This window comes from Phodopus roborovskii, unplaced genomic scaffold (genome assembly GCF_943737965.1).
Source record: "Phodopus roborovskii unplaced genomic scaffold, PHOROB, whole genome shotgun sequence".
Classification (NCBI taxonomy): Eukaryota; Metazoa; Chordata; class Mammalia; order Rodentia; family Cricetidae; genus Phodopus; species Phodopus roborovskii.
In genome coordinates, this window is record NW_026126525.1 from 2359737 (window position 1) to 2376267 (window position 16531).

Below are 16531 nucleotides of genomic sequence, written 5' to 3' on the forward strand. Positions count from 1 at the left end.
TGGTTGATGTGGTGCCAGGATTCTGTTAGTTGTGAGGCACGGGCTTGTTGTTCAGGTCTCTCTTCTTTCTCCTGTCCTGATTCACACCTGTGTCACAGTATTTTTACTGAGCCACTTGTTCTGCTTCCCAGTCAGGTGACCCTCCTAATTAACATGCTGGCCTCAGGAGCAGTTATCCCTGATTGGAATAGCTTTAGAAAGGCCCTGTGTCCTCATGTTCTTACTCATGTAGTAGGTGGTGGTTTTCAGTTTTCCCCATGTGTGAGCTGACTGTGGAGCTGTGGAGACATTACTTTATTTAGGAGAAACTTTGCATTTCCGGTTTAGGCAATGCTGGAGGCTTTAGAGGCTAAAGTCTGGCTTTTGTGACTCATGTTTTTCCTCTGCCTGGTTTTTCAGAATCAGATTGTATGATGAAATAATTTTTAATGGTTCATGCCATCAGTTTTATTTTAGCAAAATATGAATATAGTTATAGATGCATCTCTTGATTCTAAATATAGGGTTAAATATTTGCTGTCCATCACTCTTTGTTTTTGATTAATATTTTAAATTAAAAATATGTGAACATTTGTGAGTCTATAAAGTCCAATAAAATTTTAAGCCAGGTTCAAATGATTGGTTCACTGGAAGAATTCATATCTATGTGTGTCCTATGTCTATGACCATACCTATATCTATGTATATTTTTATGCCTAGGTCTAGTCTTTATTTCTATGCATAGGTTATGTCTATGTTCATGACTAGCCTATGCGTATGTCGAATCTAGTCTAGTCTATGTCCAGTCTAGTCTAGGTCTGTCTAATCTATTCCTATGTCTACTCTCTATATATGTCTAGTTGTCATTGTCTGTATCTAGTCTATGTTTATGTGTAGTCTATATCCATATATCCAATCTATGCTTATGTCTAGTTTATATCTATGTCTATGGCTATATCTACTCTGTATATGTATTATATGTATGCATGCATGCATATATGTGTGTGTGTGTATATATATATATATATATATATATATATATATATATATATATATACCAAAATAAACACACATGCATGCATACAGTAGGCTGGAAAACAGAGGGTGCTGAAATAGTATGAGTGTATATATAACAAGAAGGATAAATTAGTGATGGAGAGGCAAGAGGAGGAAGAAGTTCTTAGATTCGGTCTCCCCCCCCCTTTCCCATGCTCTGAAGGAGGGTTTTCAGGGATGTTTTCATGGCCAACCTTCTTTGTAGGTTACAACTATGATTCCCACAACAACCCTGCAGACTTCTTCCTGGACATCATTAATGGAGGTTCCTCTGCTATATTGGACAGAGAGGAAGATGACCATGAATGTATGTGAGAGTTCTAGAGTCACAGAATTTTTTCTAACTGAATTCATTAAAATGCAAGTATGAGTCTTACTAGATTGTACCTTTTTATGTTAATTAACTGTCCTAAATTAGCTAATAGGTATTTTTTATTTAATTTATGAAAGAACATTGATATGAAATTGTTACTTGGAAAATTTCTGTTTAAAAGCAAGTGTACATATTGTTTGTCATATTATTCTCTTTTAAATAAGTTATTTTTTTTTTAAAATTTCAATTTGCATCCAACCATTGTTCTCTTAAATGTCTTTTGGACATTTGAAATTCTTCTGGTGAGAACTCCCTGTTTAACTCTGTACCCCATTTTTCAATTAGGTTATTTTGTATTTTGATGTCTAGTTCCTTGAACATATATATATATGTATATATATATGTATGTATGTACGTATGTATGTATGTATATTGGAAATCAGCTCTCTGTCAGATGTGGGATTGCTGAAGACCTTTTCCCATTTTGTAGGTTGTTGTTTTCTCTTATTGGCAGTGTCCTTTGTCTTACAAAAGCATTTCAGTTTCAGTAGGTTCCATTTGTTGATTGTTGCTCTTAGTGTCTGTGAAGTAGTCTCCTATGCCAATGTGTTCAACAGTACTTCCCACTTTCTCTTCTTTTAGATTTAATGTAGCTGGATTTATGTTGAGATCCTTCATCCACTTGGACTTGGGTTTTGTGCATGGTGATAGATATGGTTATATTTGCAATCTTCTACATGGCATTCAGTTATGCCAGCACTTTTAAAGATGTTTTCCTTCTCCCTTATACAACTTGGTTTCTTTGTCAAAAATCAGGTGTTCATAGGTGTCTGCATTAATAACAGAGTATTGGATTTGATTCTATTGTTCCACCTGTCTGTTTTTATGTCAGTACCAAACTGTTTATATTACTATAGCTCTATAGTAGAGTTTGAAGTCAGGGATGGTGAAGCCTCTGAAGGCCAACAGTGAACATTCAATTAAATGGAAAGAAACTCAAAGTGATTCCACTTAAACAAGACAAGGCTGTCCACTCTCTCCACATGTATTCAAAATAGTACTCGAAATTCTATTCAGAGCAATAATCCAACAAAAGGATATCAAAGGAAACTATCACTATTTGCAGATGATATGATAGTATAAAAGAGTCTACCTGGAGACACCTACAGCTGATGAACACCTTCAATAATGTAAGATAATATAAGATTAACTCAAAAAATCAGTACCCCCTATATACATATGATAAATGGGCTGAGAAACAAATCAGAGAAACATCACCCTTTACAATAGCCACAGATATTAAGTATCTTGGGAATAACTCCAGGAATGAAGTGAAAGACATGTATGACAAGAAATTTAAGTCCCTAAAGAAAGAAATTGAAGAAGATATCAGAAAATGGAAAGATCTCCCATATTCCTGGATAGGTAGTATCAGCATAATGAAAATGGCAATCTCACCAAAAGCAATCTACAGATTCAATGAGATCCCCATCAAAATCCCAATACAATTCCTCACAGATCTTGAAAGAACAGTATTCAACTTCATATGGAAAAACAAAACAACAACAAAAAAGCAGAATAGATAAAATAATACTGTACATTAAAGATACTTCTGGACATGTCATTATCCATGACTTCAAACTCTACTATAGAGTTGTAGTAAGAAAAACAGCTTGGTATTGACATATTTTTGTTACTGCTTTAGATATGGTTTGTCATATAGCAAGGCTAGACTTGAAAGTGTGCTCTATCTACCTTACCTGCCAAGTGTAGGTATTACAGGGCTATGTCACCATGCCTGGCTTTGTTTGTAACTTTTAAAACCAAGGTACTTGAGAGTTTATATATTTGTATATGCATTTGTGTGACATTTGAATATACATTCACATGTGGCAGAAAGCAGAGACCAAGACTTTTATGGTTAAGTACAAATCTATAAGAGAAGGAAGACTTTGTCAAGAATTTGTGTCCAGTTGGGAAGAGGCCATTTGGTTTGGTGTGTGCATATGATAATGGCAGTAGTTAAGGATGCTTTCCCCAAAACTTAATAGAATTACATAGAAGTAAAATTTTTATTCTCAAAATGTGGTGGGTTGAAGATGTAGCTGGGCTGGTAGAATACATGCCAAGCATGCACAAAGCATTGAGTTTGGTTCCTAGCATCACATAACTGGGTGTGAAGGTGCATGCCTGTAATCACAGCACTTGAGACAGAAACAGGAGGACCTGGGGAAGTGTAAGGTCACTCTTGGCATGATACCAAACTTGAGGTCACTCTAGGTTACAAGAGACTGTGAAAATAAAAACTAATACATAATTTATGTTATTTTTCATGAAACGTGTTGCAGAAAAATCAGTTAAATTATTGTCGGTTTCTTGTCTTTATCTGCTTTTATCCTAAAGCTGACAACTATAAACAGCTTTCTGAGAGAAGGCACCAAGTCACAGAAACCTTAGCCAATAAGTATGCCCAGTCCTCCTTATACAGAGAAATGAGAACAGAACTGGATCCACTCTTGGGGGAACAGAATGCTGGGAAGAGCTCAGCCTCAGATGAGATCACATGTGTCACCCCTTTCTGGCATCAGCTCTGGTGGATTATCTGTCGTTCATTCAAACACGTTCAGAGTGTTTCATGGATCACTGCGATTGAGGTAATCTGATGAGTTATTAATTGTATTGTGTTAAACTCAGGTGGGAGCAATTTGATTCTGAGTGAGTCTACTTCAGGGTCGCACTCATCTTCTGCTCCCTTCCATGTACTGTCCTCTCCTCTCTAGTGGCGTATAGAAATATTCAATAAAGCAAGCACAACACAAATCTCTTTTGACTTTCAGAAAATGTTTTCAGTTTTTGATGTTTAAGTAGAGAAACTATAGTGAGTAACCCCAGTAGGAAATTTAATTCAGGGAGTGCAAACGATAATTATCACACCTGGGAGCTCCTCACATCTGTCTACTTTAATTCACCTGTGCATCCTACAAGTTCAAGTCCAGGCTGAGTAAAGAGGAAAAGGCTTCTTTCCTGATGCCCCTTTTCCTGCGGGTGGATGGATGGTAACTGAGTAAGTAGATGAAATTGTAGCATTCAGATGGGAGAATGGATTTGGAGAAAGTTAAAGTAGAGAAGGGTGGAGATGACTGGAGAGGGGAAGGAGGGTTGATCTGTAAAATGGTAATGTGAGGAAACAGGCCACTGGACAGCTCTGAGAGGGCCTGTGTGTTTACTTTTGTGACACTTGAAGTAGAGAGCTGCCCATGCTTGCTGGTACCAGAGTTGAGATCCCAGTTTAGGTGAACACTTTGTGTCACTTAGGTTGGTGTGTCCCCTAACCTCCGGTGTTCTCTTCCCCTGTGTCATCCAAGTTTCAGTACTTGGCCTGAGCCCTTCACTGGCCTTCCTGGTGGAACACCGGGAGGAGTCTGAGCTTTTCCAGGGTCTGTCCTGTCAGAGCCTCAGATTGCAGAGACCTTAATTTCAGTTTACCATCCGAGCAGTCAGTCTATTGACATGTGTGTTTTATGTTTTCCCAGGGACTCTGGCCAAAATACAGTGTTCCTCTCCCTGGGGAGATCTGATTAGAAAACCATGTATCTTAAAATAATAGACAATGTATAAAATAATTTCTACTCCTAATAAGATTTTTCTCTTTATTCCTCTATATTGTTTTGAAAGGCAAGTATCACAGTCATACTGGCCATTTTTGTGGGGACCAGTTTCCATTTCCTACAAAATGATTGTAATGAAGCCCAGAGGAGGTAAGCAAATAAGAGAAAGCTCTTACTTTGTTCAAGCTTATATAAATCCATTAACAATTAGAATTTGTGACAAGAACAATGTGAACACTTTATCCTGTGTCGAGTGTGTTGATACATTGAAGTTTGAGCGAAAGAACTCACTTTTTCACATGTTTGTGTGTGTAGATAGTATGAATCTATAGACACCACACATTTTACCAGTGTGGTGTATGGAGTAGCTTCCTGTTATGCAACTATCACCACACTCTAAATGTAGGGCATTTCTTCATCATCATCCAGAATGGAACCCCATAGATCTTAAAGAAGAATCCCCATACCACCCACTCCATATTCCAAGCATCAACCATTCTACTTCCTGTCATTGGATATGACTAATATAGGAGCCCTGAATTGGAGTCACACAAGTATCTACGGTTTTGGTTTTGTTCTTGTTTGATTTGTCTGGCTTGTTTCCATGGGTATAATGTCCTCAGGGCCCATCAAAGGGTGGCATGTGTGGGGATTTCTTGGGCTCTGTATTGTGTGTATTTGTTGTGTTGCTTCTCATTCACTGTGACTGGACATGTGGTTTGCTCTCATGTTTGGCTGCTGTGAACCATGCTGTTGTGTGTGCAAGCACATCTGTTTGAGTCCTGGACTTTACTCTTTAAGGTAGAAAGCTAGAGTTGACAAATGACAGGTCACCGTGTTAACTGTTTGAGGAATTGCTGTCCTGTCTCCAACTCTACTGTGATATTTGTATCCTCACCAGCAGAACACAGAGATCCAGTGTGTCCACATCCTCACCCAACTTACGTTCTTCCTTGTTTGCAATAAGATGTCTAAAAACAATAAATCACAATACACTGGATATTTTATGAAGTTTTTTAAACCTATTTTTAAACCATTTTAAATAGAAATGTTTTATTTTCACTCCAAAATCATGTATTTCTTTAGTGTGCACGTGTGGGCATGTGAGTCCTTCAGAGTGCAGGAGGAGGTCAGAGGACAATTCACAAGAGCTGCTCCCTCCACCATATGGGTTTCAGGGATTTGTATTCAAGGTCATCAAGCTTGGTGGCCGTCATCCCACCTGCTGAACCAGCTCTTACTATTCTATGGCCCTTAATTTTCCCTGCTACTGAGTTATAGTTATTTTTGTTTCTGATATTTGATTCACCTACAAGATACATGATACACAGATAGATGTTTCCTTCTGTGTATCACCTTTTTATTCCATTTATAAAGTTGAAAGATTTTAGTTTACCTATTTATTCTTTTTTTGTTTCTCAGGTGTCTGTTTTCTTGAATTTTTTGGATTGTTTGAATGTGAGTGAGGGGTAATAGGATGGGACTCAGTTTTTCCTGATTTGTCACATCGATGTCAATCTGTGGTCATTGTCTAGTTTGAGCTGTAATGTAACTTTAAAGATAAATCTTTTTAATGACTATAGCATGTTCCAAACATACTTTCTCAAGAGAATCACAATTTTCAGAATTTTCACTGTAGTTCATGTGTGGCTCAGCACTGTTTGCTCAACTGAGCTCCCTGCTTGACACCCACAGACTAAGGGTTCCTTCCAATGGGCAAAGAAGCTTGACCATGGAAGTTCCTTGAGGCAAACTAACAGTAGTTTGTTTTATGTACAGGTTTATACGGGGTGTATTCCTGTAGCTGTGTACACATGTGCATGTTGGTGAGCATACCTGTGTCTGCATGTGGAGGTCAGAGACTGATGGCAGGTGTTCCTTAGCCCTCCACTTTCTTTTTCAAGGCAGGTCTCTCACAGAATATGGAGCTCACTGACTTGGCTAGTCTGGCTTGCCAATGAGCTACAAACGTCCATCTCTGTATCTTTTACCACTGGAATTACAGATGTGAAGTACTGTCCTGGGTACTTTTACATATGTTCCTGGCATCTGAACTCAGGTCCTCATGGCTGCATGGCAGACACATTGCTGAATGGGCCAGCTCCATAGACCCACAGATCTGTTTTAATGTGTACAAAGCACATTAATTAATTTTGGAGAAAAGAATAAACATGAAAACCAGTCCTTCTGTGAGTTTGCTTCTGTGGGGATCAGAAGTTAGTCTGCAGTGAGATGATTGTTATAGCGATTTCTAGTCTGTCATCTGTTCATCTTCCCTGAAGACCAAGATCTGAAATTTTTCCTGGCATAGCCATATATTATGAGAACGGCAAAAGTCATAAAGCCAGCACAGGTGCTTGGCAAAGTTCCAGCAAAGCTGAGCTGTATGATGGCTGCTGTGTCTTTTCTGTTTTTTATCTCTATGTGTTGCGTGTTTGGATGGCTTTTAATATTTGTACTACTTGGGGATATTAGATTGATGAAAATTTTTCTCATGTATCATTTTTGCTTTCCCAGGAGAACTTCTTCTTAAGTTCCCCCAGGAAAGTCCTGAGCATATGATCCCTTTCACTTTTAGGGAGTTATCCTTATCCACCTGAAGGTCTTCCTCTTGCCTTGGAGGTTGTGATGTATATTAAGAAGGAGGTGTTCCCTTTTTTTTTATTAGGCTCTAAGATATTCGTTAGACATCTACTTACTCAGGCACAAGATAAACAGTACAAAGTAAACCTAAAAGGTTAACAAGATTCAGTGGGCTAGAGGAGTTGGCCGCACTCTTCGTTCTATACACCCAGGCAATTAGGTGGCACAGACAGGAACAAAGTGAGATTGGCTGGAGCTACTCCTTCCCCACACAGGGACTTTTGATGGGCAAAGAATGGGGTGGAAAGATGATAAAAGAATGAGGTGTCAGGACCTCCCTTTCTTAGAAAGGCTTGTGTAGAGTCACTGTGGTATCACATGACCAAGGAATAAAAGAATGCCAGGACTAGACATATAAATAAATTATATAAAGATAAAAATATAAACATTGTATTATGCCAAAAATAAAAACTGCAGCAGCTGCCAGTTTATGGTGGCTCATGATTTTAATCCCAGCACTCAGGAGGCAGAGGCAGGAAGGTCTCTGAGTTCAAGGCCAGCCTGGCCTACAGAGTGAGTTCCAGGACAGCCAGGACACAGAGAAACCCTATCTCAAAACAACAACAACAACAAAAATTAATAATAATAATAATAATAATAATAATAATAATAATAATAAAATAACTGCAGCAGTTTTTGCCTGAAGATTTTTCTTGCACACTCCAACCATTAATAGTTAATAATGTACTGCATGTATTTATTACAAATATCTTGGGCTGGCTTGGGGATTTTCTTTCTGTCTAGCATCCTTGAAGGCACAAAATCTGGCAGCCTGAGAATGGGCTATAATATGCCTCTAGATCCTTAAAATTTGGGTTGTGGGGTTGATAAGTAAAAATGATTATAAAAGATAACTCTGTGTATCAATGATGGCTAAACTCATGACCTAAGTGTACAAGAGAGGAAGTCAAACACAAATCTGAAAACAAAAACAATATGTTCTATGTTTTGGAACAGCATGAATCTATTCATACTGAATTCTGTATGAATAAAGACACATTCTGACTGCTAGTTAGTCGGGCTGTGAGATTCTCACCACCACTGTGGGCTGACTCAATCCTTTCCTCTCTTACTTCTTGCCTCCTCTCTGGAATCTACCAGTGGCCAGGGCACCTATTGTTTTTATCTGTGGCACAGATAAAAACCTGACCCTTTTGATGCCTTAGCTGCTGACTGTGTCCTCTTAGCCACTACCACCATCTTGTTGTTGAGGCAGCAGCCTGTCCACCATCGCCTTAGTTGCCTCAATATAAGGAGGCAAGTGTTGTTTTAACTAAGTCTCTATACTTTTATTTTACCAATAAAGACTTGGGAGCCAGATGCTGGCATGAAAACCTGCTAGCTCAGAGAGGCAGAGAAAGCAGCCAATTGACCTTCCTTCTCGGTTGTCTCAGAAGAAGAGCTCTCTTCTACTCCAGCTTGGGGAAAAAAAAAAAAAACTCCTCCAACTGGATGTCCCTCCATTCTACTTCCTATACCTCTCTCTCTGACCTCCCGACTTCCCCTCACTCTATGGTTACTTCCAGTCAACTGATTGCTCCCTCCACCTTGTGACCTATGGTTTATTTTATTTAAATTACACAGTCTCAGGGTTCACAGTGTGATCAAATCTCTCAACAGGCCTGTCACGAGCACTTCACAAAACCACTCACACTTGATTTGTGCCCTGTGTAAACAGAATGTCTTAACCCAGCACAGCAAGATCACAGGACAGACAGTGTAGACATTGTCACAGGAAGCATTCAGAAATGAACTGTGAAAAACCTGATGTGGTCTTGCAAATACAGACATTAAGAAGAACTTTATCAGCCTTTTCTTCATATTCTTTTAAGAAGTCATGAAATGCTCTTATTTGCATTTTTCACCTCCTCTGCTACCGGTATTTTATAAGCAGTTGGACTGTGTGACAATGGCCTTTGTGTGCGGTTTATTTCAATTGTCCTGATAAGTGGGTGATCTTTTGGTTAGTGTGCTGGTTAGTTTTCTGTCAACTTGGCACCAGCCAGAGTCATGTGGGAAGAAGGAACTTGTTTAAGAGGATTCATCTATCTGGTTGGCTTATAGGCAAGTCTGTGGGGTGTTTCCTTGATTAAGGGTTGATGTGGGAGGGGCCATCCCACTGGAAGCAGTGCTACCCCTGGGCAGGTTGTTCTGAGTTGTATAAGAAGCTGGCTGAGCAAGTCATGAGGGGTAAACCAGTGAGGAGCACTGCTCTGTGGCCCCAGCTTCCCTCCCTGCCTCCAAGGTCCTGCCTGCCTTTCCACAGGATTAGACTGTGACCTGAAATATGTAAGTTCTATAAGTTCCCTTCTCCTCAGATTACTTTTGGTCAGGGTGTTCATCACAGCAAAAGAAACCTAAGTAGGAAAGTTGGAAACACTTCCTCAACATCCATCTGTGGAATAAAGCTGTAAATTATTTTCAGAGTCAGTATCAATGGCTTCTTCATCAGTAATGTTCAGGATGCCAGAGATGCTTTTCATGTTTGGACCCAGCTTTGCCTTTGTACTTTGTCCAATTGTGTAACTAGGAACTGGGTTTGAAATTTCTGGTGTATGAGCTCCATTGGCTCAGTAGCATTATAGAGTTGAGGTAGCAGCCAAACATTAAGGAGAAAGGATTAAAAGAAATAATTAGAGCCATGCATCCTTACATGCCAATTGAAAAACATTTACCCCAAATGCATGTAAACTGTGATGTTCTTTGCAACAATATGCACAGTAATCAAGTTAAGGAATTTAAGTGTCTACCATCCCATAACTAGTACAGAAAATGTGACTTGGAATGCTACTTATCTTTAAAATGGGAATTTGTAACAATATGGATAGAATTGAGGATTTGAGGAATATCATGCAAAGTGGGTGATGACAACCAACCCTGGGTCCTTTGCAAGAGCAGCAAGCTCTCTTCACTGCTGAGCTGTTTCTCCAGTTGTTGTCCTCCTCCTCTTTCTGTAAGGAAAAAAAACCTATGTGATTTTATTTAATCTATAGAACCAGCTCTGTTGTCAAGAAACCATCCTAAAGTTGACTTTGCTGTTGATTTCTCCTCCATTCTCTCCTGGAAGAGCCCTCCTGCTCCTCTTGCTCACAGGGTTCCAGTGTATCACAAGCTTGTCTATTGGGGAACTCTTCATGATTGACAGGGATCGCTTTCTGTGAGTAGCCCCTACCCCAGGAGCAAGCATCAGTGGCTAATGAGCAAGCTGATTATGTTCATAGGTGGGCCTAGCATGTGATCACATGAATTACCAATCATTTCCCCCCTTTCTTACTTATTTAGTTGAAAATGAACAAAATTGTGAAATTTTGTGTTTATCATGTGATATCATGATCCTTCAAGTATGTAAAGATTACTAATGTTAATGGAACCTGGATGGGAAATCAGGAGTAGAGGGGTCTGCTGCTCAGAGAAAGTTTCAAATTTGGGGTATGTTCACCAAATCTCAGTGTTACAGACAACACAGCAGGAGGGGACTGGAAATCACAGGAAATTTGTGACCCCCCCTCAGAGAAGATGTCAGGAGTTTCATGGGGTTTAAGCATAGTGGGTTCAGCAGCACATTGGAGCTGGAGAGGTACAGCTGTATATTAGTGAGTGTGCACAGTCTGGGGATGGAGGGGTGGAAAGAGCCAGGCGGCAGCTGTGTAGAAAGAGCTGTTTATCTCCTGTGTTTCTCAATCAAGGGAGATCATTTTCTTGGTGACTTGTACTTAGGATTCAATGCTCAGAAAGATGGCTAAGACTTGCCCCAATTACATGCCAAGGAGAGGAGACATCAGAGAGGAGCTTAGGGCCTCACTCAGTTGGTAGAGTGGTTGCTTTGTGTACACAAAGCCCTGTGTTAGACTCACAGTACCACATAAACCTGAGCATGGCAGGTAGTCCTGTAATGCCAGAAGTAGAGTTATGTAGGAAGATGGTCATTCTTGGATACATATGGAGTTTGAGGCCAGCCTACACTAGTGGTCTAGTCTCAAAAAACACAGTTACAATGAGCTCACTGGGAGGGGAAAGAGTTTGGGATTAGGAAAGGCCAGAAAGAGAAAGGATTAGGTTTGGTATCTGGTAAAGATTCATGGTTGTAAAAGAGACTACTGAAGGAATACATCTGTCCTAAAGTGAGAGTAGCCAAAGACAAGGATGCAGTGTCCTGAAGCTGCACTGTGACCTCAGAGAGACAGTGTCACCTTCTTCATAAGAACTGGAAGGAGAGAAGTCTCCATGACCACTGTATGAGTGAGGTATGAATAAGTTGCTCCTCAGGGAGCCAGCTTCAGAGGGGCAGAGACTCTGAGGAGAGTGGGCTCATCGGACTGTTTCCATGGAGGGGCTCTTGTGTGGCCAGAGGGGACAAAAGAGGGAAGAGTTCTCTGATGGAGAGAATCATAGTGAGGATATCATAAGGATGCTGGCCTAGAGATGCTGGTCCCTAAGATGGGGACCTCAATGGGAGTCAGCCTGGAGCACAGGGGACACTGTCCTGTTAGAATCCTTGTGGCAATAGCAGTCAGTGTAGCCAGCATCTCACCTGTGCCTTCTGGAATAATCTAAGGATGTATATAACATGATTTTTGTCTCTGTAGACATGAGCATACCAGTGGATACTACAATGTGTCATCATATTTCTTTGGGAAATTGCTGGCTGAGCTGGTACCCAGGAGGTTATTGCCAAATATTATATTTATTATTATAATATTCAGCATAGCAGGTAAGTGACAAAGCAAGAGAATGCATCTTTACTCTTGGGGGAGCATGTTTTGGTTTGTACAACTGTGGCAAGCCTTAAGTAGAAAGACATAAGTAGAAAAACATGTCTCCTAACACAGATGTTCAGTTCGAGGAAAATCTCAACTTGTTCACAAAATACTACAAATGCTATTTGTGAAGCTGTGTTTTAATTAGGAGATTCTGTGTATTATGATGACTGAATAAGTAACTTATGTATTTGAGACAGTGACAATGAAGCAAAGTCAAGTATTACACACATATCTATATTTATTGTAAAAGATTTTCTTTTATTGTGCATTTGCCTCTGTGTGTGTGTGTGTGTGTGTGTGTGTGTGTGTGTGTGTGTGTGCGAGCGCACAATCTAAGCAGATGCCATGCTTGGGGTGGCCAGAAGAGGACATCAGATCACAATGATGTGTAGTTATAGAAGAACGTGAGGCACTGTGTGGGTGTTGGGAACAGAATCCAGGGTCTTTGCAATTATAGCACACACTCTTAAACAGTGAGACATATCTCTAGCCCAGCTGCATATTTTTCTTTGTGTAAGTGCCTATATTTGTAAGTAAAGTATTGAAATGTGGGTAATATCTCATACATATGTACATCTGGGTAAAATATTTACATGTGTGCATTATCTTCCTCTACCATCTTACAAAGAGAGAGGACACAAAAAAAATTGTAAAATGTAAATGTCATTTAAAATATGAGCACATATTAGTCTGTGAATATGGTTAAGCATCATCCTAAGCAGTTTAGCATTTCCATAATTTTCACACATGCACAACTCACACATACACATGCATATACACAAACATAAACACACTCATACACACATACACACAGATACATGCCCACACACATACACATTTATACAAACACTCACACACATACACACAGATACAGTTACATATACACTCACACACAGATGAAACACACACAATCACACATGCACACACACATATTCACACACACTCACACACAGCCAAGCAACACACACACTAAACATGCACATACACTCTCACACTGACATGCACATACACATGCACACATACACTCACACAGACATGCATACATACATGCATACACATACCCACAGACATAAAACATGGACACATGCACACACAGACATATGCACATGCATGGACAAGATAAAGCTTAGAATTTGTTTTATAACAGATTTATCATTTGGGAACAGTGATTCAGGCCATGAAATGGTTATAGGAAATATGTTTGTCCTACAATGGAAGAGAGACTCACTTCAGAAAGTCTTCCCCAATTACATATGCACACCATGGCCCATACACACTATGGTACATGCACACCACAATACAGGAACACCTATACCCACACATGTACTGTACATACCTTGATAATGACAACAATAACTTTGAAAATGATTAGGCATGAAACTCAGCTCCCCCAGACTCTAACTTGTGTCGCTGTGACTATTAGAAAACACAGCACTGTGGATGACTCATAGCATGAGATCCAAAAAGATTACAAATCAGCTTGTGAACCCATTGCATTCCTCCATAGCAGTTACATGGTGATTTCATAGAAAATCTAAAGTTGGAGGCACCATCCTGTCCTCTAGAAATTAAAACCACTGCAAGGTTGTTTAATCCTTGCCTTACTTAGGTTTCTAGTGCTGTGCTAAACACCATGAGAGGAACCAGTTTGGAGAAGAAAGGTTTATTTCATCTTAAAGTTCAATGTCCATCAAGAAGGAAAGTCAGGAAGGGAACTCAGAGCAGGAACCCAGAGGCAGGAAGTGAAGCAGAGGTCATCAAGGGTGATGCTTATTGACACTAATAGAACACAGAACCAACTGCCCAGGGATAGCATCATCCACAGGTGTCTAAGACTTTCCATATGAATCAATCATCAAGAAAATGTTCCACAAGCTTACCTAAGAGCTAATCAAATGGAGAAACTTTCTTAATGAGGTTGGCTCTACCAATAAGATCCTAGCTTGTGTTATACTGACAAAAACTAACCAGTACAGTCATGATCCCAATTTTCTTTTACTAATGCAATTATATAAACACAGGGGAATGAGGACAAGAATGTTTTCTTTGGTAATTCTCCAGTGAGAGAAAGCAGCAGAATTTGGGCCAGTTGTGTTGCCTTAGCTCTCCATGTCAGTATCTCATAAATTGCTCATAATTGTGTGTAAATGGAATAGGCATTATGTGGAAAAGTATTCTATGGCAAGTATAAAAAAAAGCCATGTGGTAAAGCTGGAGAGAAGGCTCACTGATTAAGACCATATGCTGCCCCCAACAGTCCCCAAATTTGGATCCCATCACCCAATATCTGATGCAATCTTATGGCACCCGAAGGCAACTGCACACATTTTGGATACATTACCACAGACACCTGTTAATACACACGTGAATAAAAACTTGAATAAATCCACAAAAGGAGAAACTATATAACAACTTTGTGTGCTCACGTGGAAGGATACAATTAAATAGGATCCAGAGTAATAGGCTGCCTAGAAAACTCATACTAGTCTGTTTAGTGATTTAAGTATGTTTTGAAAACTAGACTGACCACACCTTTTTCTTTCTAAGGAATAAAAACAGATGTGAATGGTTTCTTCACTGCAATATTTACTGCCTTGATGTTGGCTTATTCTGCCAGTTCCTTGGCGCTGTCTTTAGGGGCAGGACAGAATGCAGCAGCTGTACCAACACAACTCATAACCGTCTATTTTATGGTCATGCTGGTAAGTGAAATTGTGTTTCTTTAAGAGGAAATTTCTCCTAGTGTTCCTTCTTGAAAATGTACATGCTTAATGCATCAGTACTTGGGACATGAGGCCCCATGCTAAAACTTATTATGGTCTTTAGAAGAGAAGGAGCATCCTTCCCTCCAGGCTTTGTGGCTACTGCTCCAATGTCAGGGCTATGATGTGGTTAGCATGCCCTTTCTAGCGAGCTCTTAACAGGCATTTCTTGGGATCTTAGTATAAAGCCATAACAAGCTGGAATGTCAAGAAGGTGGCTGATTGGCTGATTCCTTCCTTTCACAGTTGTGAGAGACTTGCCTGCTGCTTTCACCATAGCAGAGGTGCTGTGGTTTATTCAGTAGTCTCTAATGGGGAAGCAAAGGTCATGAGCAGTGTAAGTGTTCATCACACAGAGTCTCACGGCTCACCTTTGTTCTGAAAAGGGTTCCTGGGAGAATCCAGACTCCTAAGTACTAACCAGTCTCCTGAATCAGCAGACTTTTGCTCATCTGTGTGCAATTGGATACCCAGTCTTAGTGTTTCAAGCCCATAAACTACACAGAGGTGGTGGTGGTGGTGGAGAGGTTCTGGGACCATTGGGAGGCAGGGACTTGATGGGGCAAGTCTGTCCCTGGGTGGGGGAGGGGCTTAGGGAGTTTACAGTCTTGTCCCCTTCCTCTTCCCTATATGCTAGGCACTGTGAGGATGTGAGCAGTCAGCTTCCTCTCCTACTTCCTTGCCTGCAGCCTGATGCCATGCCTCCCTGCCAAGATGGCTCCCATCACACTGGAAACCTAAGGCAAAGGAACGCTTTCTTGTACAGGTTGCCTTGACACAGTGTTGTATCACAGCAACAGGAAAGCAACTGCTGCATTTCTGATCTCTCTCACTACTGTCCCCTCCCTGTCTCATTCTATGTTTTCCTTTTTGTACACCCCTGGGTCTCCTGAGCACTGTCCATGGGGATGCTCTCACAGGACACATCTTTAAAGGAAATGGGCTCTTCCACTCCCAGAAACCATCAACCTCCCATTGGTCCTCAGCTAGGGGAAGGACTTCATGTCCACCTCTCCCTTCCATGAAGGGATTTTGTCTGACTTGATCTTGTACAGGTGTTGTCCATGTTGTCACAACTTCTCTGCATTCATGTGTCACTGTCCAATTGTGACAACACAACACTGTTGTAGTTGTCCCAGCCTCTTGCTCTTCAGATTCTCTAGCCTCTCTTTCAGGATTCTTGATCCTTGGGAGGAGCTGTGTGATATACAAATCTTCTGTAGTCTCTTTTCTCAGTATGGTGACCTGTGGTGGGTCAGAGTTAATCTCTGTCTTCTGCAAAAGGAAGCCTTACTGATGAAGGTGTGAGATGGACTCATCTATGGGTGTCACAGCAACTCATTAGATGTCACCTTAATACCATATCCATTTAGAAGAGCAACAGTGGATTCTCCTCTGGGACCTGTGACC

At 40.4% G+C, this 16531-nt stretch overlaps 1 pseudogene; it reads left to right on the top strand.

Annotated features, from left to right (window-relative positions):
* LOC127232404 (ATP-binding cassette sub-family G member 3-like) overlaps positions 1-16531 on the top strand; it is a 41627-nt pseudogene that overhangs the window by 19129 nt on the left and 5967 nt on the right.